The sequence below is a fragment of the Neovison vison genome, chromosome 7, assembly GCF_020171115.1.
Source record: "Neovison vison isolate M4711 chromosome 7, ASM_NN_V1, whole genome shotgun sequence".
In the NCBI taxonomy this organism is placed as follows: Eukaryota; Metazoa; Chordata; class Mammalia; order Carnivora; family Mustelidae; genus Neogale; species Neogale vison.
In genome coordinates, this window is record NC_058097.1 from 184,807,747 (window position 1) to 184,833,687 (window position 25,941).

The 25,941-nt window shown below is 38.0% G+C and overlaps 1 protein-coding gene across 7 annotated transcripts in view; it reads right to left on the bottom strand.

Annotated features, from left to right (window-relative positions):
• LRRC4C (leucine rich repeat containing 4C) overlaps positions 1 to 25,941 on the bottom strand; it is a 1,197,418-nt gene that overhangs the window by 705,576 nt on the left and 465,901 nt on the right. For all 7 annotated transcript variants that reach the window (XM_044259104.1, XM_044259107.1, XM_044259106.1 and 4 more), the window contains exon 3: positions 7,071 to 7,152. The gene's annotated coding sequence lies outside the window, so the exon portion shown is untranslated. The remainder of the gene's footprint in view (positions 1 to 7,070; positions 7,153 to 25,941) is intronic.

Consider the following 25,941-nt stretch of genomic DNA (forward strand, 5'->3'; position numbering starts at 1 on the left):
CTGTCGGCTCCTTGATCTTGGACTTTATAGCTTGCAGAGCTGTGAGAAATACATGTTTGTTGTTTAAGCCATACCATCTATGGCCTTTTGTTATAGCAGCCCAAATGGACTAAGACAGTATTCATCAAATTCGTTAATATTTATCCCTGAGTCACTCCCCTACATTGTGGATTTAAAAACTTTCTAGATTTCGCAAGGATGTAAAATACTCAAATTATGTGTGTTACTCCAGTATTTTATTTGGGGTAATTGATTCTACTAAAATAGTAAAGGATAGCACCCAAAGTGATGAACATGTTTATTCCAGCTCTGTTTCTAATAATATAAATTTGGATACAATATGCTTTTAACACTAGAGTCTCAGTGAAATAAATCAAGATAGATTTCTACAAAGAAACACCATAGAAACTTTATAAAAATCTTGTACACATACCTATTAAAAAGAAAACAAAATCGAAGGGGAGACAAAGCATGAGAAACTGTGGACTTAGAAACAAACTGAGGGTTTGGGAGGGGAGAGGGATGGGGGGTTCGGTGAACCTGGTGGTGGGTATTAAGGATGGCATGTATTGCATGGAGCACTAGGTGTGCTGCATATACAATGAAACTTGGAACGCTGAAAAGAAATAAAATAAAATGGGAAAAGAGAAAACATATTTACAATAAATTATTGAATAAAAAGTCATTGCAAATATATATATATTTTAAATAGGAATGTGACTACATAAAACACCCAGATGAACAGGCATCAGTGATAATGGATGTATGTAATGTTAGCAAGGGAGTATCCTGAGTGTTAAGGACATTAAGTGCCTTTTTTTTTCTTAATGAAATATTCTGATATTTCTTAAATGAATGTGCATTGCTATTGCACTTTAAAAAAATCAATAAATAAAGTAAGCCACAGCAGGCAATGACAACTAAAGAATATCATCAAACATCAGGTCCTTGCCAGAGCTGAGAAAATGTGTATTTGCTGATAGCTGATCGAATCTGCACTACCAATAAAGACCACAGAGTGCTTTGTTTTGTTTTTCTTTTAAGTTGCCGAGAAAGGCATCTCATATACAAAGAAATGTTAGGTTCTACCAGGAGTATCAAGAATACAAAATATATATGTCAATTCTGTACATAGTAAATTAGAAATGAAAGGAATTCCAGCCCTTTTCTCCTTGGAATTACTCATTAGCTGAGTGATTTTTCCTAACGTGTTATTAAAGGCTCTTAAGGCAGTCAAAAATGGATTAATAGCAAAGGGCATATTGATTAAAATGTAATTTCTATTATAACTAAATGATGACTTTGCTTGCCAGTGGGAAGTACTCAGAGACATCCTTTTGACATTTATAGATAGATAGATAGTTTACTCTGGTCTTCCAGACAGAACCTGAGTTTCCCTGAATTACTGGGAGGAGAGGTATGTATGTTAGGTTACTTTTTTTTATTTTTTTTTAAGAGAAAGATGTTCTCTCAGAGAGAGGGAAATCTTTTCATTTATTTTTAATACTTCTTTCTAAGGAATCAAGGTAAATACTTCTTTTCTTTATAAGTAGACCTAAAACATACATGACTTCAAACATTTAGAAGTTTAAAAGAGAAATGCACTAAAAAAATTTTGTAAGCCCTGTAACTCGAGTAGTGAAATTAATGACTTTCCCTTTTTATTTCATTACCTAAGTTTTACGGCTTTTTTGTAGCAATTTTTATGGTTTAAAATAGGAAAGACTTCCTTTCCAAAATAGACGGCATGTGACTGATGAGGTTTAATCTTTCAGAATTCACTGCCACATCTGACCTCACACACACACACATACACACACACCCCTCTGTCTGGTAAACTCAGAAACTGAGATATTAAAATATCATGAACCTCTTGTTATTTTATGTAGAATATAAAATAAAAACATGCCGAAAACTAAATTTTTGCCCTATTGTTAATATGTGCTGTAGCTTAAAAACTGGAAAATTTTGAAAGCAACATGTGCATCTTAAAACTTGTGGAATTTACCAATTCACGATATGGAAGTGGGTGCTTATCAGTGAATGTCATTATAATGGAAATGTCTTTTTTTTTAATTGCACTAAATATCTCTCTTATTAAATAAAAGCTCTTGCTGAACACTTATTCTATGACAAATAGTTTTCTTAAAGATATCCAAAATTAATTATTATAAAACTATATAGTAATTGAGAAAAATCTCTGGCCTATGGATGCAAATACGTTTATACACTGAGATTAAAACTATATTAAAAATGATATCAGTGTACAAAAATTAAAATAGTTCTAAGGTTAGAGTTATAAACTTTTTTTTCCTCAATTTCTCAAACTCTCCACAGTAGGTCTACAATCTCTTTTATGATTTCAAAGCAGCAAGTAAATTTCAAACACTCATATGTTGTGGAAATATTTTGGTTGGTGATTAGATGTGGAACTAAGTTTAATATTAAGAACTGCCTCTTTGCTTTAATACAGACTTTAAAAAATGTTCAGAGGGTAATTTGTGTACTTGAATGAAAAGACATTATTTCCATTTGAATTCTTCTTAGCTGGAAAAGATCCAATTTTGTTGCTTTGAGATATCTCCTCTTTAAAAATAAATAAACAGAAGATAAAAAGCAAAACATTAAAAAAAAATCTCTAACTTGTTGAATGCAAACAATCCAAGATAGCTGACTTCCAGTTTTGTTTTGTTTTGTTTTGTTTGTAAATAGGGGCTGCCATACCACCAAACAGATGGCTTTATCAAGACCTAAAAGAGCTCAACTACTGGCCATATCAGTCAATTACCTTCTGACATCTTCTAAAAGGAAAAACTAAATGGATGAAAGCTTGATTTATAACCCTGGTAAGTTCAGTAGAAATTCTATGCTATCCCTCCACTGGGGGGAAAAAAAAAGTACACAGGAACTGGTACCACCTTCCAGTAATTCAATTCCAGAATGTGTTTTAGGGGCCAATCTCAATGTATAGAAGGAAATGACAAACATAGCCTAGGTAATATTTTTCATATTTTCCAAGACTTCTTCTTATATTAACATGTAATCCAAGCCTATTATCTAAATATTTACATTTAATTTGTTCCTCACTACTCTTAGGGGTCAATTTTGCAGCCTTCTAGTCAATACGATAGTGATTAAAGAATCACAAAGAGAGATATATAACACAGGAAATATCTGGCACGTTCAGATGAAGGTAATTCATGAAAAGTTAAGTTTAAGGGAGCTATTTGCAGGACGGTACCTAGGATGTAGAGCAACTGGGGTGCAGGGGTCTGAAGTAGTAAGACAAAAGGAGTTATTACTCCCTCTAGGTCAGAAAGGAGTAGGTGGGGGAGCTGTTCATGGAAACAGCATCTGCATGTCTCACTCATGGAAGGTAGCTTTGATGGAAACAGACCTGTGGCTGAAGAACCTGGCCAATCTTAGATAAACATGTGGAAAGGGATCCTATGGAGTGAGTACCCTGATCTCACTTTTCCTTTTTATTATCTCTTGCTGGTACTCTTCTTTGGCCAAAGAGGGGGACGAGAGCCCTTTGATCAAGCGTCTACAAGTCAGCCTCCAGGGTAGAGGGCAGCATAAAGGGAAAAAAATAAAGAATATCCAACTGAACAACTAAATGAAACTCAGAGAGGACACTGGGTTTCCTCCAGATTAGTGTCTGTGATATATCCTATAGATACAGGGTTGTGGCAATTAGCCTAATGCATGTGCCAAGTAGTTACAGAAGCGGTATAGACCATAAAGTCATTCAAGTCACTAAATTAGAAATGGACGGACCTCCCACATTAAGTCTTTATGGATCCCCCTTAATTGTAAATGATTCTAGATTTTTTTAAAGATTTTATTTATTTATTTGACAGAGAGAGAGAGAGAGAGAGATCAGAAGCAGGCAGAGAGGCAGGCAGAGAGAGAGAGAGGAGGAAGCAGGCTCCCTGCTGAGCAGAGAGCTCAATGCGGGGCTCGATCCCAGGACCCTGAGATCATGACCTGAACCGAAGGCAGAGGCGTAATCCACTGAGCCACCCAGTGCCCCTGATTCTAGATTTTTAAAATGCTTTTGCTTTGGGAATTAGTTAGGTTTTGCAGACCCCGCTATGATAAATAGCGATCCTACAAGTGAGCAGGACACAAGCAATAGCATTCGAATTTTAAGTCTGCACATGGACCACTTTCTGCTGCAGGAAAAACAAATGAAATCTACCATATTTTTCTTAAATAAATGATTTCTCTTTACATAAAATTACAGCTAATGAGAAAACAGAGACGTTCATTAAACAATAAATTGTTTAGCCCACAAGCCACCAAACAATCACTTTGGTTTTGCCTGATCTCTTTCCAGAGACTCCTAAGGTCTCCTAAGGCCTGAGTAAGGTGCATGGTGGAGAAAACTTCATCCATGGGTTTCAGGGCACACAGCCCGTAGGTAAGACTGGAAATAGTGTTTCAAAAAGGAGTCTCAGAAGATTGGGCCCGGGCAATTATAATCCATATGAGTTAGAGGAAGAAGAGAAGCAAATAGGGGAAAACATGAGAAACCTATTTTTGGAAAGGCAAACAGGGAAACAGAGAGAAGATGAGTGTGGACTCACTCCTGAGTCTCTGTTTAGGTGCCTAACACAGTTTTCTAAGGATTTTCTATCTCGTGGGCACTTATTGGGTGCATTTAAAGGGCCCAGAAAATGATTTTATGATTTTATTATCTTAGAAATGATGTAATCAATGGTTTTTCTTTCATCAAGTGGTCACAACCACATTTTTATGCATGTATGTGTGTGTCTATATGGGTATGACTTACACATAGATAGATAATTCTAATTCTTTCAATGCAGGGATCATAAATACAAAGCCCATATATCATGATTCATTCATTCATTCAGAATTTTTTCAAAATTCTTATTTTAATGATTTGAATTTTCTTTAACAGTATTAGATCACTTTTATTTCAGATAATATAGTTTTGCCTGCAAATAACAAAAAACCTTAGAGGTTAACTATTTCAAATAACAAAAAGATTAGACTCACATGTTTCCAAGGTTAATTAAATCATTAAGTCTCCAATGCTAAGACTCTTGGTTATATTCTCAGAGATACTTTTGTCTTTGTCTTTATGGTCATAGGATGGCTGCCATGGTGCCAAACATCATCTCTTCATTTGACAATATCCAAGGGCAGAAAAGAAATGGGGAGGGTATTTCTTCCTACATGCATGTATTTTTATCAGAAAGAAAAATCTTTCCCAGAATTCGCCAGCAAACACTCTCTTCTAACTCACGAGTCAGAGCTGGGTCACTTACCCCATTCTCACACTTGAATCAATCACGGACAAGCACAAAATTAAAAGGTAACGTGTAGGAGGCACTGTTGGTTGTCTATATAATAGCCACTTTTCCTGTACTTTCCTATTAACAGATTCTGATTTTGTTCAGGAATTCAAGTGGATGTCAAAGTGCTCAGCGTAGGTAGATTCCTTCTTGGGCTCCATGGCTGAATGATGGGTAGACTAAACAAGGCAGGGTAGTCCTTTGCTCATGGTTTTTAAAAGGCTTTCCTATTTCATGATCCTCTTTGTATTTCTGGGACAAAATATTTTATCAATATTTTATCAAAAGCAATACTAATGTGGTCAGCGTAATGTTAAAAGATCTTTTAAGGCGTGAAGTATTAATTCAATTCATTAATAATTATTGACAGGCAAGCCTTTTGTTAAGAGATGGGAGAGCTAAAGAAATAACCAGATTGTTGTCCTGACCTCCTCAGATGCTGAGGAAGTGATGAGGCATATATAGTTAACAAGAATGAAGACAGATTATGGTATGGTATATAAGAGAAGTATTTGCAGTATAACCGTGGTTTGAATGACAGAGAAGGGAACTATGGTGGTGAGAGTAATTTAAGCAGTGCTTGAAGCAAAATTTTAACACTCAGGTAGAGAGTGGGAAGTGAAAGGGTAGCTAAAATTAACACATTTAATCATTGAGCCCTTACCATCTTAGATATTGTGCCAGATACTGAAAATATACTGCACAGCACAATAAAAAGAAACCCTTCTCTTGTGGAGTTTACCATGACTTGGCAAAGAACAATGACAGTTCTATAAAGAAGTTTGAACGGCTAAAAGCAGCTAAGTTGGGGGAAAAAAACTGAGAACAGTGAGACAAAAGAGGTTTGTTTTCATTTGGTTGGTTGCATTTTTCCATGATAAGGGCAACAAATGTATGTTTGTTTTTTGTCTATGTGGAAGGAACCAGGAAAATGGAGAGATGCAAATTGGGAAGGAATAGCTAATTTAATAAAGTTGGTAAAAAATGTAAAGTTTTCGGATTAAAATCTAATCTAAGAGGTTATTTTGGGAAACAAGAAATACACTAGAGATAGAAACAGAGATATTTTAAGGTCCAATGAAGAAATATTTAGTGATGTTCACATCAGATAGTCTTATCTTTTCTAGAAAGCAGGAGGCTTTTTTATCTGAGACTGAGCAACTCTGGGAAAGATAGGAGCCCAAGAAGCACAGATATTTTGAACAACCATGAAAGTGTAGGAATACTTTAAGTGGTCAGATCCCACCAGGGACCAGGCATGGTCAGGCAGCATGGAAATGTTGAGTGACTATGATGTGTCAGCAAATAGGCAGCGTCCTTGCCTGCTTGGGGCATTTGATCTAATGAAGGATCCATAAAGTATTCCAATAATGACATAAGTAAATATTACCTGGCGACTGGCTTAAGTATAACAGGGGATAAGGTTGAGAGACAACAGAAAGGTAAGAGAGAACCCCAAACACTGGCTGCCTTCCGGTTCAGGGAGGCAAATAAAACTCAGCATGGTGTCTGGTGTAGTTATGAGAGACCAAGTGATCCCAGGCATAAATGCAATGTGTGTGCTTTGAGGGGAAGTCAAGCTCTGTCACAGGTGCACACGCAAATCCTGCTGTCACCAGTGAGAGCTTGCTCACCCACACTAAGCAATTAAACATATCAATTCACAGCTGACTCCGAGGCACTTTAAATCACATACAAGATACCTTGTCTCATGTTTTAAAAGCTGTTAAAGGGGTACTCACGTACATTCAGTGGGTTGGATGTTCCAGTTGACTTGGTCCCACTCTTGCTGGGTGATCTGGCAGGCTTGCAGGACCGAGAACCATTTCTAGGGAAGACATATAATTAAAGTACATTACACTTAAGGAAGTTAGAAAACAGCCCAAGCAAAAAGTAGGTGAATGAAAAGCTACCAGAGAGAGGAAATCACACGGAAGAATTTCTATTTCTCTATATTTTCCAATTGTATATTCATCCTACTCTATGTCATGCTTGAGGTTTATGAGAATAAATCAAAGAAACTTCCTTTGCAATAGAGTCAGGAGGCCCTAAAGGGGGAGCTCCCCTGTGGGTACTGCTCCCTGAAGCCTACATAACCAGCAAAAAGAAGGGAGATGAAAATAATTTCCATAAGGGGGCCCATTTTTCACATAGGAAGTTCATCTCCTACTTTTAAGAAAAAGAAGTAAATTCTCTTTCTGCCTCAGCAGCAACACACTCACCACCAGTTGCAGCCAAGGAGAAGCCACCAGAAGCTCCAAAATGTTCCTCTCTAATGAACTTTTGTTCAAACTAATCCTCCCCGATCTCCTCCTAAAGCCTAACTGAAGCTGACAGTCCCATTGTCTCTTCAGACTTGTGGTTTGCCTGCCCTGAACTGCCATTCCTCTGTTACTCTCAAATAGATTCCTCTTACTAGGAAAATAACTGTCTGCTGTATTTTGGAGGGTGATAGGTGTTCAGCAGAATATAAAAGGCTTTTTTGAAAAAAATGATAATAATCATAATATTCAGCTTTTCAAAAAAATTTTTTTTCTACTGGACTGTTGACCAAGATGTTCCTTCAAGGCAAAAACATGTATCTACTACCACTTACTCCCTTCTTTCTTTGCACACTCTATTTTAGTCCAATCAATTTATTACGCATCCCTGAACATGTTCTGCCTTTTCCTGCCTCTGTGGCATTGCTTATGTGATTTGTCTGCCTGCAATGTCATTATTATTTATCCATTCCCATTCTGACCCCCCCAAAATTCAGTTATTCTTTAATACCCAGCTCAAATATGATCTTTCCCCCACTGAAGCTGTCTATAAAATTTAATCTCTCTCTTATCCACATTCCCACAGAATTTTTTTTACATTTATAATGAGACTTATAAGCAGTGTTTTTAATTCTACCTCCCTGCCTTTGAGCTTTAACGGCAAGAAGAGTGTTTTATCTGTGAAAGTTGGTTGGTTGGTTTTCCCTTAATCACCATCTGCACTGTGCACATAATGGGCACTCAAATATAATGGAAAATTGCTTCTTACTTTAGTTTGGTGTAAATCAGACATTTAGTAATGCTACAGTCAGGACTTTATACTATACCCACAAGATATTTCTTTTCACTTGAAATACTGTATTTGCATGGCTTCCAAATCATCATTCCTTCCCATGTTCCTTTTCTAATCTGTTATGCTTTCCTAGTCTACTCTGCAGGCTTCTCTTCCTGGCTCACATCTTTAATATCCTCTATTTTTTATTAGACTATGACCCTTTAAGAGCTAACCCAAGCCTACTGTTTTAAATATCTGTACACACAGGTACACCTGGGTGGTTCAGCTGTTAATCGTCCACCTTCAGCTCAGGTCATGATCCCAGGATCCTGGGATCAAGTCCTGCATTGGGCTCCCTTCTCAGTGGGGAGCCTGCTTCTCCCTCTCGGGCTCCCCGTGCTTGTGCTCTCTCTCTCTCTCTCTGTGTCAAACAAATAAATAAAATATAAATATCTTTACATCCAAATTTTTGTTTTAGCCCATACTTCCGCATGAGTGCCATATTTAAATTAACTGTTTACTTGATAGACCCACTTAGAGTGCTAATAGGTGATTTCAAATTAGCATAAAACTGAGTTCCAATTTGCTCCTCTTAAAATTTCTTCTCAGGTAAGGGCATTGCTTTTTCCATTCCCAAACACTCAGAGTCACCTTGCCTCCACTCTTCCCTCCATACCCCATATCAAGTATGTTAACAAATCTCACTTGTGCTTACTTCAAAAGATATCCCAAATGTATCTAAAATAGGACTACTTTCCCCATCCTACCAATAAAATAGTGGTCCAAGACACTATAAGTAGTTTTAAGTTTTTGGCAATGGAGTCTTCTTATTTTATATTATCTCTTCTTTTTGTCTAGTCTCAAAATAGTTCTAATTCTATTAAAGGATAATTCTATTAAAGAAAAAACCAGATTAAGTCTCTTCTATTCTCAAAACCTTCTAGTAGCTTCCATCTCATTCTAATAAAAACCAAAATCACCAAAAGGTTAGCAAAATCCTACATGATCTGGTCCCATGTTAACTCTCAGATACCACCTTGTGTTCACTGTGCTCACACCACAATGGCCTCCTGGCTTTTGTTCAAAAATCCCAGGCTCCTGCCTTCAGCTCAGGTCATGATCCCAGGCTCCTGGGATCAAGCCCCACATCGGGCTCTCTGCTCAGCAGGGAGCCTGCTTCCTCCTCTCTCTCTCTGCCTGCCTCTCTGCCTACTTGTGATCTGTCTGCCAAATAAATAAATAAAAATCTTTTTTAAAAAGTTAAAAAAAAAAATCCCAGGCTTGTTTCATCCTTTGGGCTTCTCTTCTGCTGTTCCCTCTCCAAGTAACACTCTTCTGCTGACCCAGGTGAACCTCTTACAAACCTCTATTGGATACTGACTGATATCCATTCACTTTTTTTTAGTAAAACTTGCCTGTCTGTCCTATTTAAAAGAGGGACACCCTGTACCTTGTACTACCTATCCTTGTTTATACCTCAGTTTTTCTTTAAAGTGATTGTTCCATCTAATAAATTACATCTACCACATAGAGACCTTTAAAAATCATTCTTCTTGGAGCACCTAGGGACTCAGTTGGTTGAGCATCTGACTCTTGATTTCTGCTCAGGTCATGAGCTCAGGATCATGAGATTGAGCCAGACATAGGGCTCTGTGCTCAGCATGGAGTCTGTTTGTCCCTCTTCCCTTCACCCATCTCTCAAATAAATAAAATCTTTAAAAGAATAAATTAAAAAAATAATAATTCTTCTTTTCCCATTAAAAGCAAGTCAACTCCATGAGGGCGAGAATTTTCATTGATTTATGTGCTGCTATACTTCTAGTGCCTTGCATTATGCCTGGGACATGGTAGGGGCCCAAATACATTGTGCTGAAGGAGTTTATTCTTTTGATGTGAGAAAACATATGGTCCACTCCTGCGCATACTTTGCTTGTGTAACTTCATTCTGAATCGTAGATTCTTAGCAATAAGACTAATATAATAACATTAGCTCAATCAGTTTCCCAAGGAAGCTGAATAAATAAAATGAAACAATCAGTAAAAAATGTAATTTGAGTATCAAAAGGCACTAAATAAGACATGACAACTTAAAGGTACAATATAGTTGAGTCTTATGTCAATCCTGATACAAATCATGTATCATCTTATAGTCTACACATTTGTGTTTTACAGCAATTTTCAGATATCTGACTTAGTTCATAAAGCTAATTTGCTGTGGGTTCAGTACCAAAGTTTGGTTTTTTTTTATCTTAAAGTAGGTCATTTTTTTTTTACCATAATAACTATTATTAACATCTAAAAAAATAGGTGATTTATATTTGCCTGATTTTTAGAGCTAGGAAATATGTTCTATTCTAGTAATAAAATTAATAATGATAGCAAAAATAACTGACAGTTTTTAGCACTTATTACACATCAGGTACTACTCTAAGTGATTACCTATACTATTTCATTTAATTCTCAAATAGCCCCATGAGGTTGCTACAATAATTATCTCCACAGAAAATGGAAAACAGGTATAGAGAGATTGAGTAATGTGTACAGGGACATAGCTAGTAAGTGGTGAAACAGATATCTAGGTAGCTTTGTGACAAAAAAAATCAATTTTTTCTTAAAAGATTTTATTTTATTTATTTGACAGACAAAGGTCACAGGTAGACAGAGAGGCAGGCAGAGAGAGAGGAGGAAGCAGGCTCCCTGCTGAGCAGAGAGCCCAATGCGGGGCTGGATCCCAGGACCCCGGGATCATGACCTGAGCCAAAGACAGAGGCTTTAACCCACTGAGCCACCCAGGTGTCCCCAAAATCGATTTTTTTTAATTGAAGTAGAGTTGACACACAATGTTACACTAGTTTCAGGGAACCAATACAGGAATTTGACAATTCTACACATTGTGCTGTACTCACAAGGATAGCTACCATCTGTCACCACACAACATGGACTATATTCCATGTTATTACTTTTTTTCTTTTTAAGATTTTATTCATTCATTCATTTATTCATTCATTCATTCATTCATTTAGAGAACATTTGAGAAGGTGGGGGGAGGGTCAGAGGGAAAGGGAGACTCTCAAGCAGACTCTGCACTGAGCATGGAGCCTTACGCAAGGCTCGGTCCCATGACCCTGAAATCATAACCCAAGTGGGATGTGTAACCAACTGAGCCACCCAGGTGCCACTCCCTATGCTGTAACTTCCATCTCAGTAACTTTTTCATTCCATAACTAGAAGCCTGTACTTCTCACTCCACTTCACCTATTTTGCCCACCCACCCACGTCCCTCACCTCTGGCAACCACCAGTTTTTTCTCTGTATCAGTAGGTCTGCTCCTATCTTTGCTTGTTTACAAAAGCCAATTTTTTAGTTTTTTTTTTTAATTTTTTATAAACATATAATGTATTATTAGCCCCAGGGGTATAGGTCTGTGAACTGCCAGGTTTACACACTTCACAGCACTCACCATAGCATATAACTTCCCCAATGACAAAAGCCAATTTTAATTCAAAATCATTTTCCCAGGTTTAGTGAGATATAATTAGCATATAACATTGTATAAGTTTAATGTATATACTGGTGTATATGTGTGTGTGTATGTATGTGTGTGTAGCATCACAACATACACAGTTACTTCAATAAGTTTAGTTAATATCCATCACCTCACATTGTTATATTATTTTCCTTTTGATAGGACTTTTAAAATATACTCTCTTAGCAACTTCCTGACACATACAGCAGTATTGTTAACTACAGTCATTATGTTGCCATTCCCAGAATATATCATTTGAGGTCAATATATTAGAGTTCCCCAAATCTAGTCACTTTTATACCTGAGGACATTTAGTGAGTATGTAGAAGACTAATAACGAGTTAAAAAAAATGGAGTAACTGATACCATCGTAACATTCTTTAACACCTGGTTACTTTGTGGTATTTGAGAAGCATTCTCAAGAGTAATTCACTCTTCTTTGTAATTGCTTCTGTGAACTGATTCATTGTAGTGTTGGAGAGCAATAGCAGTAATTCATGCTATGATTACCGAGAGCCAATAAAATAGTTATGACAAATACCAGTCTAATTGATATAGCTTGAGTCACTTAAAAAGAATCACTTGAGAATGTCTATCAGTAGTGCTCTTGGATTGGAAGAAGGGGGCGAAGATAAATGAGCAGGCCTGGGTCCTCCTCCTGTTCTGACAGTTCTCTTCCTTCTGATAAACAGCTATAATGGCAGAGGGGGAAAAAATAAACAATAACAACAACCTTAATCTTCTCTGACCTTTCTTCATTTGGAAGAGAACAGGACAATGATTCTGAACTGTCACAGGAAGAAGTTCCAGAGAAAGGTGAGGAAATCCTACAGATAATTCCCTCTACTTGACAACAAACTAAGGGGCAGTTTCAGAATACACCTGTCTCATACCAAGGAGAGATGTACTATAATCACCATCATTATAATTGTAATCACAGCAGCAGAGAGCATATATTAAACACATACAATATGCTCGATATTAAGCGAAGTGCATTACATGATTGATTTTGATTCTGTATTGTGTAGATTGGTTTAAAAATGCCAATGGCTAGTTTGGGGCAGGTGGGACATCTTAGGCTGGTAAACACAACTTCCCTAAAAATACAATCTAAGTGAGACACACCCAAGGAAACGTAGGTACAAAGGAGTTAAGTGATGGTCCCAGATCATCCAATTCATACCCACTTGGCACTCTTACCATTCTTCCTAACAGGCTACTCTGCCTCTCACTGCCCCCTCACAGTTTTTGTATCTTCACCCTTACATGGAAAGAACTATTCATTTGTATGAATTTCAAGAATTTCTCCAACTAGAAAATGATACAATATGATGACTATATCTTACAAATGTGTGTTTTTAGACACAATTTGGAACGGATGAAATTGCACAACTCTACGGAAGGTGAGTGGGTGGGCAGCTACACAGGGTTGGGGTAAATAGAAAGACTACCATCCAGACATAAAATGATAATTATGTAATTATATAGTGCTGTATAAACATGCTTATGATACAAGATCAAGTGAAAAAAGGAACTAACTAGCATATATGTTACAATTATGTACAAGCTATATGCATGTCCACATAGAAGAATGAGGTGGAAGAACACAGGGAAGTTTTCTCATGATTTGTTGGGCTGATGTAACACTCAGGGACACATTTACACTAAGCATTAATGTTTTTACAAAATTGTTTATGATATGAATCTTGAAAGTGAGATTTAATTAAAAAAAAAAACCACCAAAGATGGCATAATGGCAATTCTTAAATTCAAAGAAATGCTGTGGTTTTGGTGCCCACATAAATGTAGCCAAAATTATCTTCTCAATGCTTGTTATAAATGACTCTAAAGAACAATTTTCAAACTGTAATATCTTCTCTGAACAACCATAAACCCTAGTACACATGCCAGTTAGTAATTAATTCTTGAATACTCAATTTTTCCTGAGAAAATATCTTACTCTTTGTAAGGAAATAATGGTCTACAAAGTGAAAAAAAATTGGCTTTATTTATTCATTCACTTATCCACTCATTCAACACACATTAATTGAGTGCTTGTTGTTTTAGGCACTATTTTAAGAGCTGAGGATTTACCAGAAAAGAAGCTAGTTTGTAGCTAGGACTGGACCTGTAACAGCCTAGAGCTTAAAAATAGAGCTGCCCGGGACGCCTGGGTGGCTCAGTTGGTTGGACGACTGCCTTCGGCTCAGGGCGTGATCCTGGAGTCCCGGGATCGAGTCCCACATCGGGCTCCCAGCTCCATGGGGAGTCTGCTTCGCTCTCTGACCTTCTCCTCGCTCATGCTCTCTCTCACTGTCTCTCTCAAATAAATAAATAAAATCTTTAAAAAAAAAAAAATAGAGCTGCCCAGGAATTGAACTACTGGGTATGTGTCCCAAAGATACAGATGTAGTGAAAAGAAGGGTCATATGCACTCCAATGTTCATAGCAGCAATGGCCACAATCACCAAACTGTGGAAAGAGCCGAGCTGCCCTGCAACAGAGGAATGGATAAAGAAGATGTGGTCCATATATACAATGGAATATCAATTAGTCATTAGAAAGGATGAGTACCCAATTTTTGCATCAACATGGACAGGACTGGAGGAAATTATGCTGAGTGAAGTAAGTCAAGCAGAGAAAGTCAATTATCATATGGTTTCACTTATTTGTGGAACATAAGCAACAGCGTGGAGGACATTAGGAGAAGGAAGGGAAAGATGAAGACGAGGTGAGAATCAGAGTGGGAGACGAACCATGAGGGACTATGGACTCCGGGAAACAAATTGAGGGTTTTAGAAGGGAGGGGGGTGGAGAATGGGTGAGCCTGGTGATGGGTATTAAGGAGGGCACGGATTGCATGGAGCACCGGGTGTTATATGCAAACAATGAGTCATGGAATACTACATCAATAACTAATGATGTACTGTATGGTAACTAACATAATAAAAAAATTTAAAAATTGTTAGAAATAAGATAAAAAAATTATCTCTATGAAAAGGGAAAGAGCTCATGAAAGAATCTGGAACAAATTTGCTCCCCTAGTCATCACTGAAAATGCAGTAGAGAGAGGTTGCAGAATCTTCTTCTTGTGGCAGCTTTTTGAGCAAATGTTTCCAGAAAAAAAAAATATATATATCTGTTGCAGAAAATAATTTAGAAATAGTTTTCCAACTCTGCTTCCTTCACACAATCACCTAGTCATCAGAACATCTGTTCCAAGCAGAAAAAAAAAAAAAAAAGAAAAGAAAAGAAAAGCAAAAGTCATGAAGGCAGGAGCATGTTTATTTTACCACTGCATTTATTCCCAGCACCAGGAACAGGACCTGAACTGTGTCCATGAGGATCCAATCAGTTTAGTCCACACCAAGTGCTGGATTACCCTGTTACAGCAATGAGTCATGTTTGGTTCTGCCTCTTGAGGACATTAATCCAGGTGGTAAATGGCAGGCATTTATAAAGCACCAACTGTATATCAGATATATAATAAATGCCATTATTTTAATCTGATATTGCCACAACTCTATTGCTTTTTCCTTTGCCTCACTGTGTCTCAGTTTTCTGAGTTCTATAAACCTGTGATAGTGATACTACTTCAATCCTGAAGCTTTGAGAAAAAAATTCTTGATACTTATATTATTTATAAAAGCACCGAGATTCATAGCATGTACCATCCAAGTGCATGCTAATATGCTATTATTTAAAGCTCACGATAACACTGTGAAATAGATTTTATTGCCTCCATTTTACAGAGGAGCAAATGGATTCATTGTGGGTAAACAATTTGGCCAAAGGCCCACAGTTCATACACTGTTGGACCACTGAGTTTAGAAGTATTTCTTCCATCTTCCCTGCCTGTCTACACCCTTGCTTATATTCTCAGATTAGATCGTAATCCCTTCCTGCTTCGTCTTGTCGACAACTGGCTTCCAAGCCTCTCCTTTTCTAGTTTCATCGAACATCCTTTACATCTTTTACACTATCCACTTTCCACACGTTACTTAAGCACATAACAAATTGTATTATTTTCCTTTTTTTAAAACCCAAGTAGTTTCTGCTGCTTCTAGAATAAACTTCAAGGTTCTCAGAAAATCACTATATGATTTTAATATTAAAACTATTCAATAGATGATGTTTAAACATTATAGCCAAAACACTAACAACTGTATTAAAATCAGACGGTCCAAAATTCAGGCAGATCTGTATTCAAAGCACTTATAAGGCAGTAGCTTTCCAAGTTATTATAATTCTTTGATCCTTAGTATCTCCTTTGATAGATTGGGATAATAGCATTTAACACATAATTTGGGGTTCATATAATAGATACTTAGTAAGTGATACTTATTATTCTCATCGTCCATGGTGCCAGAGCAGCATAAACCATATTTAAGAGATCACACATAAAAAAAAAAAAAAAAAAATCTAACAGAGATCCCCAAATGTGAAAAATGGAGAGAAATAAATAGTAGAATTGGCTGCTATCAAGCAATGACATAGTATTTCAGAGTTAGGTTGCCAAACCAGTCTAATTTTATGGGAAGAGAAAATTCAATTATAAATAGACTATTTAATTTATATATAAAGTCTATTTATATATGTAAATATATAAACCAACCTGACAAAAAATAAGTTTTATCATTGTATGGATTGGAGCAGATTTGTAATAGATTTGCTAGTAATAAATAGAAACATTCTATACCCTACTCCTCACTTGAAATATTAAGAATTACTATCTGATTTTATAGCTCTCCAAGAATATGCTTTCCTTCTAATGAATGCTCTCATATAGATTTTACAGATGCTTATGTTAAATATAGGTTAACTGACAGATTATTTTGAAATGCTCGGAGTGATTAATCAAGGCTGCTTCATTTAGTGATGAGAGATATTCAGTGAGATTTCAAGATTTCAGTTTAGTTAAATTAAGTTCATAAGCATGAAAACTCATCTGAACTCAAGAAAATATTTTGGGCATATAGAAGCCACATGGTAATACTCTGAGACACAAGCCTTGCATTAGTGACCCTAAGCTAACTTCCAGGTATCTCCAGATTGGTTGGTGGTGTTAGGTGAGAAGTAAACATGTAGTTTTTCTTGTTTTGACCTAAATAAATTCATGTTTGATGAGATCATACTTTTAGCACTCATTTATCCAAACGCTTATTAAGTATTCACTAAGTACCAAGAAATGTGTTAAGGACTAAAAATACATGATGTAATAAAATGTTTTTTCCCCTGATTTTACTGCCCTCAGTAAATCTAATTAGGAAAGAGAAATAAGTCATAAATGTGATTGTTTTGTTTGTGATGGTGTTATGTGCAGGGTAGAGAAGGGCACCCCTATGGCTATGTCAGTTCGGGTCCATCAAGAAGCACACATCAAAATGGAGATAGACATAAAAGAAATTTATTGGGGAAAGTGTCTGTGAAGGATAAAGAGTGAATGATCAATAGCTAGAAAAGGCAGCTTCCAGAATATGGCAGAAGTCTGACAGAAGGAAAGGAGGATGGACGAACAGAAGTTTGGATGAAAAGAGTCTGGGAGAGCTTCAGGAAGGACTCCAGTAAGTCAATGGGACATCCCTGAGCTAGAGTCCCCCATGATGGGAGGCCTGTGTTTCACTGAAACAGACCTGAGCTAGTAGCAACCCTTGGACGGGAGCAGTCCAGGGGCAACACAGCCTAGCAGCCAGAGCGTTCATAAATACTGAAAGCAGCAGTTAGGGCTGCCAATCAATCATGATGGTGACCACCATGGGAGGCGTCAGTGTTACTGGTGGACCAGAACTTCAGAAAATGTTTTGAAAATGAATACGAGATCTCAAAGTGGATGGGTCAACGCCTTCTAAGGGGGGTTGGGAGGCAGTGCACCAAGAGGTGAGAAGAAAAGGGGCAGGATTCCAATCAGGTAGAGTCAGGTAAGTTCTACAAAGATGTTTGATTTTATTCCATAGAGTCCCTGAAGGGGTTAATGTTGGACAGAGACAAGGGGGCTTCCGCGTTGTAGGAGGAGTCCCATCACGTATGGAGTGTATTCTGATGGAGGTTTCGGGAGGTGGAGGAGAGGGAGACACTAGTCGTGAAGACAAGGAAGTAGCAAACAGACCTGGGTTCTAATCCTGACTCCACTCTTTACCAACCATGGGACCATAAGCAAGTCCTTTAACAAGCCAGGGCCCCTACTACTAATTCCCTACAACAGGAATTACACACCTCCTTACGTCAAGGTGACATGAGGATCGCAGGTATAAAATGAAGAGGACTGTGCTTAGGAGTTCAGGGGTCGACAGTAGACATAAGCCTACATTCATATCCTGACGTCATGATGTGACTAGAGGTGTGCTTTATATAAACTTCTATAAACCTCAGCTTTCTTTAATGTAAAATGACCACAGGATTGCACGTCCCTCCTGGAGCTGTTCTCTCTGAGCCAATCCGCGCAAAGTCTCAGCTAACTCCTTGCAAGGAGGAAATGCTCAGCAGCTGAGTGTTGGGTGCTGCGGGAGAGCCGCACACACTTGTAACGTTCCGTCCTCACTGCATCTCCGCAGGCAGGCTATTTTCTCCCCACGTGTTCAGGAGCATACTGACGCTTGAAGAGTTTAAATAACTGCTCACCATCACACAAATGACTGTACTGGGTTACAATTCTCAGTTACCTGGCTTCAAAACCCATATTCTTAACCACAATTCTCCATTACCCTCCATTCCAGCATGAAGCAAAACCATCTACCTGCCAAGGAAAATGCTATTCTAAGAACTCACTTGTGGGCTACGGTTGGGTTTCCTCGTATTATTAGGAGGCTTTCAAACAGAGTTAGGGACCATTTAAGCAAAACTTCCTGGTGAGACCCAAGAGAGGTTTTATCCAATTCATTTAAATGGGATATTACAGACATCACACAGATTCTGATATAATCTGTGTTCCGCCATTTGAAACTAGCTTCAGTTGGTGATGGAGGGAGGGGGGACCAAGGGGGTGTGAACATGATGAAGGCGGACATCTTTGGAATGTTAACAGACATTAATCTCTTCATTCTAGCGAGGAATACACTTCACTCCCAACACAGAGCAGCCTTGTTACAAGTAATCAAAACCCAAGAAAAACCCAGGTCCGTAGAGTTTAGGCACAGGGTCCTTGTCGATGCAGCTCCCTCCCTCTTCTTCGTCTTTCCTTTGAGAGAAAAGAATGGCCTGATTTTAATCCAGGTTCTGCCACATTTCTTATTAAGGAAAATGCTTAACCTCCCTAAACTTCAGTTCCCTTAGCCAAAATAGCATTATCTTAAGGTTGCCTTAAGTACTACCTGTGGACATTCATGATTGTGTCTAGTACCTATTAGCTACTTCTCAAATGCTAGCTCCCCTTGGATGAACAGAAAAGAATGACTTGGAAAATCAACAGATTATCAGAAAATAATTTTATCAGTAAATAAAGAGAATATCTTTTATTAGGTAAAGAAGGGTTGAAGTTTTCATTATTAATGTTCCTATTAAGAAAAAAAAAAAGCTAGAAATATTCACCATTCACAGATGCTTCTGCAACAGAGTTGGACCATGCAGCTTGAGGAGATGATATTTCGTCCTCCTCTATCAACTGTGAGATTTCTATTTTCAAGAATAATTTTGTTGCACTCTCTTATGAGGAGGTTCACCTTCAATACAAAAACTTATAAATCTGCAAGACTTGCAAAACAGATACAATTTTTTTTCTTTCAGCTTCATTGGAAAGGAGGCAAAGAGATTGCCTCTGGCGTTAAGAAACTCACAGGCTGAAATAACTTGAAGCTTGTGGACTCCATTAACAAAAGCCTGCTTTAGACAGTTTAGCTAGGAACTCTGTCTCCCCAAATCTCTCTTTGGGGGAGTGACATGGACTCTTGAAGTGGCTGCCTTTCTCCTGTACTTCTGGAAAGTGTAGCCATGCAGGGGGAGACTTCCAAACCACTGGGCTCCCCGTTACTGGATGATTCTGCAAACACCTGAGAGGTTAGATCCCATCAATTGATCATTGTTTTCCTGAAATCACGCTCCAGGAAGGATCATTTTAGATAGTTTTAGAGCATCAGTCAAGGCTATTTCTCTGGTCTTGGTAATCTTGGTCCATATATTACCCTTTAAACAACACTTGGCTTTTGATTAATACTTCTCAATAAAAAGAAACGGCAAATTTTAAAAATAAAGACTCCTCCCTCTTTCCTATTCACCTCAGCTTGTATATTTTTTCAGTGTGATCGTGCAAGGTGAACTGTGCAGTGATGGTCATTGCATCTGTTTTTTGTTTTGTTTTGTTTTTTTTTAAAGATTATTTATTTATTTATTTGACAGAGAGACATCACAAGTAGGCAGAGAGGCAGGCAGAGAGAGCGAGAGAGAGGAGGAAGCAGGCTCCCTGCTGAGCAGAGAGCCCGATGCGGGACTCGATCCCAGGACCCTGAGATCATGACCTGAGCGGAAGGCAGCGGATTAACCCACTGAGCCACCCAGGCACCCCCATTGCATCTGTTTTAATCATCATACCCTCCTCAATGGCAATCACCTTGGCCATCTCTCTTGTCAGCTGGCTGTACTCTACCAAATGAGCCATAATTTGATACCAACTGATTCTGGAGAACTTAACACAGAATTAAAGCAAATAAGCTTTAAACAGACTATATAGACCCAGGAAAATAACAAGCCCTTAAACACAACCCCACCCCTAATAAATAGTATGCAGTGGAATTCCTCTGACTCCAACTTTAAACTCGTGAAGCAAGTATCAGTTGTAAACATGAAGATAAATATATAAATTATCTTATAAGTGAGGGCGAGTTCTTACTGTTACTGTTACAGTGGAATCAGCAGTAGCATTTAGAACTTCAGCATGTTCAAGGAAGGCAGAACAGTGGGTATGTTCACTCTCCATGAGGAAGAGAGGTTATTGCTTCTGTATATTCTGGATAGATTTATCAAACAGGCAATGGCTCCACAGATCAGGGGTAAGATCACTAGTCTTGTAGATTTATCAAACAGGCAAAACCATATCATGTGCGTCTCCAAATAAGCCCCAAAGAAGAGTTCTGATAGTTGGTTGATGCCCAAAGATTCAGCAATCAATATATATGAGTCAGATTTCAAAAATTCAGCCTCAGCATTTTTTTTAATCAGAGCAAGCTCTTTATCAATTATTTGGAAAAAAGAGGCAAATAGCACAATTTTTTTAATTAGGAGAATTATGAAATTGGGGCCATAGAAAATATATTATAATCATATATTACTATTTTTATGTTAATTTTTCTGGTCTCTAATTAATGCTGCTTATGAAACTATTTAAATCTCAGTTGTAAAATACACCAATTGACAGTATAATATTTAAGACAAAGAATGGAAAAATGAGAGCTACTTAGAAAATTAAAATGAATTCTAGTTTTGTTGTTGTTTTGAGAGGCAGTGAAGTTTCTCAGAAAAAATTTGATCCTTTTGAATAAGGTTTTAAATTTCTGTTCAATGGTAATCCAGCAGAGGCTAGTGTAGGGCTAATTTTGTTCCTGCTGAGGCAGGTCCTTTTCACCGACTCATGAATTATATGCCTCATGGATTATGAAGTCTTCTACTCTGACTGGTGGGAACAGGAATTATATTCTGAAGTAACGGTGGGTGCTGGGCAGCATTCCCTCTAACCTTTAGGACGTTGCCCTGCGGCCACAGTGTTTCTTCACACACCTTCACTGAGCAGCTGGAAAGTGGAGGCGAAAACTCCACAGACTTCTACAGTATGAGGCTCTCTTTTTCCCTGTTTAGCCATCCCCATCTGCAGCTCTCTGAGTCCTGACACCTTCCTCTTTGATCTGGCTCCCTCCTCCTCGCTCTCTCTGCATCAGCTTCCCCTTTCCATACCAGATCCTAAAAACTCACAGCAGGCAGGCAGCTTGAGACAACTGCAGGATTCACATCTGGTGCTCTCAATGGTCTCATAATTGTCTTTTTGTTGTGGCTCTTTTTAAAGACTTTATTTATCTGTTTGTCAGAGAGAGTACAAGCATGGGGAACAGCAGGCAGTGGGAGAAGCAGGCTCCCCGTGGAACAGGGATCCCAGTGCAGGACTTGATCCCAGGACCCTGGGATCATAACCTGAGCCAAAGGCAGATGCTTAACCGACTGAGCCACCCAGGCGCCTCTCTCATTGCCTTTCGATAGTCATTATCCTTTGTTATTCAATATTCACTGTCTTGTGCATTGTTGTGTTATAGATCTGGTACTTTATTTTATTTATTTATTTATTTATTTTGAGATGTTCCAGGTAGGAAGCTAGATCTGGTCTCTTTTCCTCATTTTGGTGAAAAGCAGAAGTCACTCCTTCCCCACCTCCTGAAACATCCTCATGCATGCCCTTCTCATTACTCTTCTTAAATGGCTCTGAAGTAGAACCCGGATTTTCTCTTATGAATCCCCAGTATAAATCACGTGTTCCATTCAATCTGAGCTTTTCAACATTCCTTAGTTCATCTTATATTTAAGTATACTTCATGCCCCATAACTTTGGACGAGCAGCTATTTTAGCTGGGCTCATATTCACTGAAAAAAACACAACTAAGAACTCCTAAGAATTCAAAAATTCTGGGTTCAGGTACATGTACCACTACCTATCCCTGTAACAGGGAAAAGAGTTCACTCATGAAAATGTATTTCATTGGGGCGCCTGGGTGTCTCAGTGGGTTAAAGCCTCTGCCTTCAGCTCAGGTCATGATCTCAGGGTCCTGGGATCGAGCCCCACATTGGGCTCTCTGCTCAGCAGGGAGCCTGCTTCCTCCTCTCTCTCTGCCTGCCTCTCTGCCTACTTGTGATCTCTATCTGTCAAATAAATAAATAAAATCTTTAAAAAATGTATTTCATTGCTAAAGAAAGGGTTGAACCTGATCATTCACTTTCTAGTAATAAAAGTAGATGAAATAAAAGTTCTGAATGGAACTTATGTGAGGTCCCATCCATCACAGGTGATGCTGGAATCATACTGTTCCTCTGGAGAGCATTTAAGAATGAAATGAGATTATCTCTATATATCACCTAGCTCTATATTTCTATGAGCACATAATTATTCTATTAAACGTCATATCTTGTGCTTTCTCTTTTCCTCTTTCCTACAAGCCACATTTATTGAGCGTCTACTATATTCTAGACATTAGCAACAGAAAGGAGAACAGACATTCCTTCCAGTTAAACAACCCTGCCTGCTAAACTCCTTTCACTGTCAACTGAATGCCATTTCTCTTTTTAAAATTTCCTTAACATGCATACAGTAAGATGTATTTTTCTCCTAATCTCAAATACACATGTGTTGCTCTTAAGGAACTGATTATGTTTTTCTGTGTTATGATTACTGTTTTCACTTATCTTATCCCATGTGTTAAGACTGCATTATCACCAAGTTCAGAAATGTCCCATCGGTCTTTGTGTAAGTACAGAATCCTGGATGACAGGAATGATGTAAATTGCTTATTTCTGATTATGGTTGTAATGCTGAGTAATATTAAATAACCATACAAAACTGAACAATACAAAAGTGTATGAATAACAAAAACTGCTTTATTCTGCCCCTCACTGTCCTTATACACAAATATTTTCAGAGGTAGGTAATTAACGTCAACATCTTAGAATACACCCTTCCAGAGATTTTCTGTAGATACATATATGCACAGAATCATTTTAACCTCTTTTGAAAAAAATTATAACCCTAGTAAACATATTGTCTTGCAACTTTTTTTTAACTTAATACATCTTGAGCATCTTTTCATGTCAGAACATACAGAACTACCACATTCTTTTTAAAGGCTGTGTAATATTTTAGAAGCATAAATGCATGAATTAGTGCAGGGTGAACTCAGATGAGCTCCTTCCATCCAATATCCTTCTGCTAAGGTGAGGATTAGCTGGAACATAGAGAAAGTAATAGAAATAAGGCAGCGCTCTCTTTTTAGAAATAAGGGTATTGTAATACCTAGTAAAATATGGAGAGCTAAACTGTGCATTGATTTTCTAGAAACTTTGATCATGAATTGTTTTGTGTTATTTCTGCTAAACTCTCAAATAAAAGGTTACGGAAAGAAGAAGGGCTTATTTTTCAAAATTCTTCGCAGGTGAAGAAATGGATATTACATACAGACCATTGCCTAGAATGACACGATTGGCTTCAATACTGAAACCCACAGTGTGTGACATGAACTGCATTCTACTGCCTTTGTTAGTTCCAATTGACAAGGAGGAGGAAATCAGGGGAGAGGGGAAAAAAAAAAAAGAGAGAGAGAGATTTTTCCTGATGCAAAAGAGTACAGATTTTAAAAATGAGACAGACTTGGAGGAAAGTAGGTCACCAGGAAGTGTTTACACAGAGTTTATTACGTACATAAATTGCGCATATATCCATTTTGTTGCCTAGAGTTATAGAAAAATGAATATGTTAGCATTTAAATAATTTTAACTTGGATCTTAAATCTCTTGAGTGTCTGGACAATATAAAAAATTGTGTGTGACAGGTCCTAGGATAAGCGAATCCCTTATAAACAGATAATCACTAAAAAGCGATAATCCTAAAAGAAGGTGCTAAGTTAAGGATTTCTTTTTTCAAGGTAAAATTAAGAAGAGCATCAGATGTGGCACTACCCCAGTAAGAAAAGAAAGAAGAGGTAGTCATAACTTTACTTACACTCAGCATATACTGAGCAGCACAGAGGGTCTGGGAGTTTAGTCTCTGTGGGTAGACTGCCTCGGTTTGGATTCTAGCTCCATTACTTCCTGGTTCTATAACCTAGGAAAGATACTTAATTTCTTCAGGCCTCAGTTTTCCAATCTCTGAAATGGGTATTAAAGTAACTCTTTTAAATTTGGCTCTGAGGGCGCCTGGGTGGCTCAGTGGGTTAAGCCGCTGCCTTCGGCTCAGGTCATGATCTCAGGATCCTGGGATCGAGTCCCGCATCGGGCTCTCTGCTCAGCAGGGAGCCTGCTTCCCTCTCTCTCTCTCTCTCTGCCTGCCTCTCCATCTACTTGTGATTTCTCTCTGTCAAATAAATAAATAAAGTCTTTAAAAAAAAAATTTGGCTCTGAGGCTAAATGAGTTCATACAGGTAACGCTAATCTTTTTAATCCCAAATTACCTAGAAAAGTTAGCTATCATTTATTTAATTCATATGTGAGACACATACATGGTCCAGGATTTTGCACGCTATGCTTTTTATCCTTTCATTGCTACTTTAAGGTAGACATTACTTTTTTGATATTAAGAATGGTAAAATTAGCAATCCGAGTGACAAAGTTATACACATAGAATAGCTAGGAAGTCACAGAGGAGGAAATCGACCTAAGCTTTTGTGTCTTCAGAGACCTGTCTCTTTAGGCCCTAAGATTTTATCCAGGGAGAAAACATTCCCAAATTCATTCTGAGAACTTGGAAAGCATATACAGTGGCTGTTTTTGGAGTCTGGTTTTAAAACTTAGTTTTCCTACCCTCCCCTTTCATTCCATAGTAGTATTTACTGTGAACTAGATGCCGGCTTAGAGGTTCTAATAGTATCACTCTCTTGGCTAAGCCTGTTCCATCTCTAAGCTCTTATTACTGTCATCTTGTTGTCTTCCCTTTTTCTGAATTAAGGTTTTACTGTAACCGAGGGGTACTTCTTCAGCAAAGCAAATATAAGTTATGTAAATGATTTATTGAGGTGGCCCTAACATGACACCCACTGGCCACATATATGAGCAGATGGGCAGAGCTCCAAGAAGCTTCTAGACAGTCACCACCTACCCACCATCCCAAGTGCCAGTGTACGCTCTTATAGTTCTTCATACAGAAGTAGGTCACAATTAATTGTTAAATTTCTTCTCGTACATATAAGTCCACAGTTTAAGGCATCTCTGCATGACTCCTTTTGCCCCTGAAATACACCTTTTCTTCCTACCCCCAACCACGAACACATGCACATGCACATGCACACACATGTTCACACCTGTTCGTGCCTCGCCCGAGTCTGTATCTCCCGGATGCTTTCATGTGTATACATAAAAGCAAAGTTGCAAAATCAACTTCTT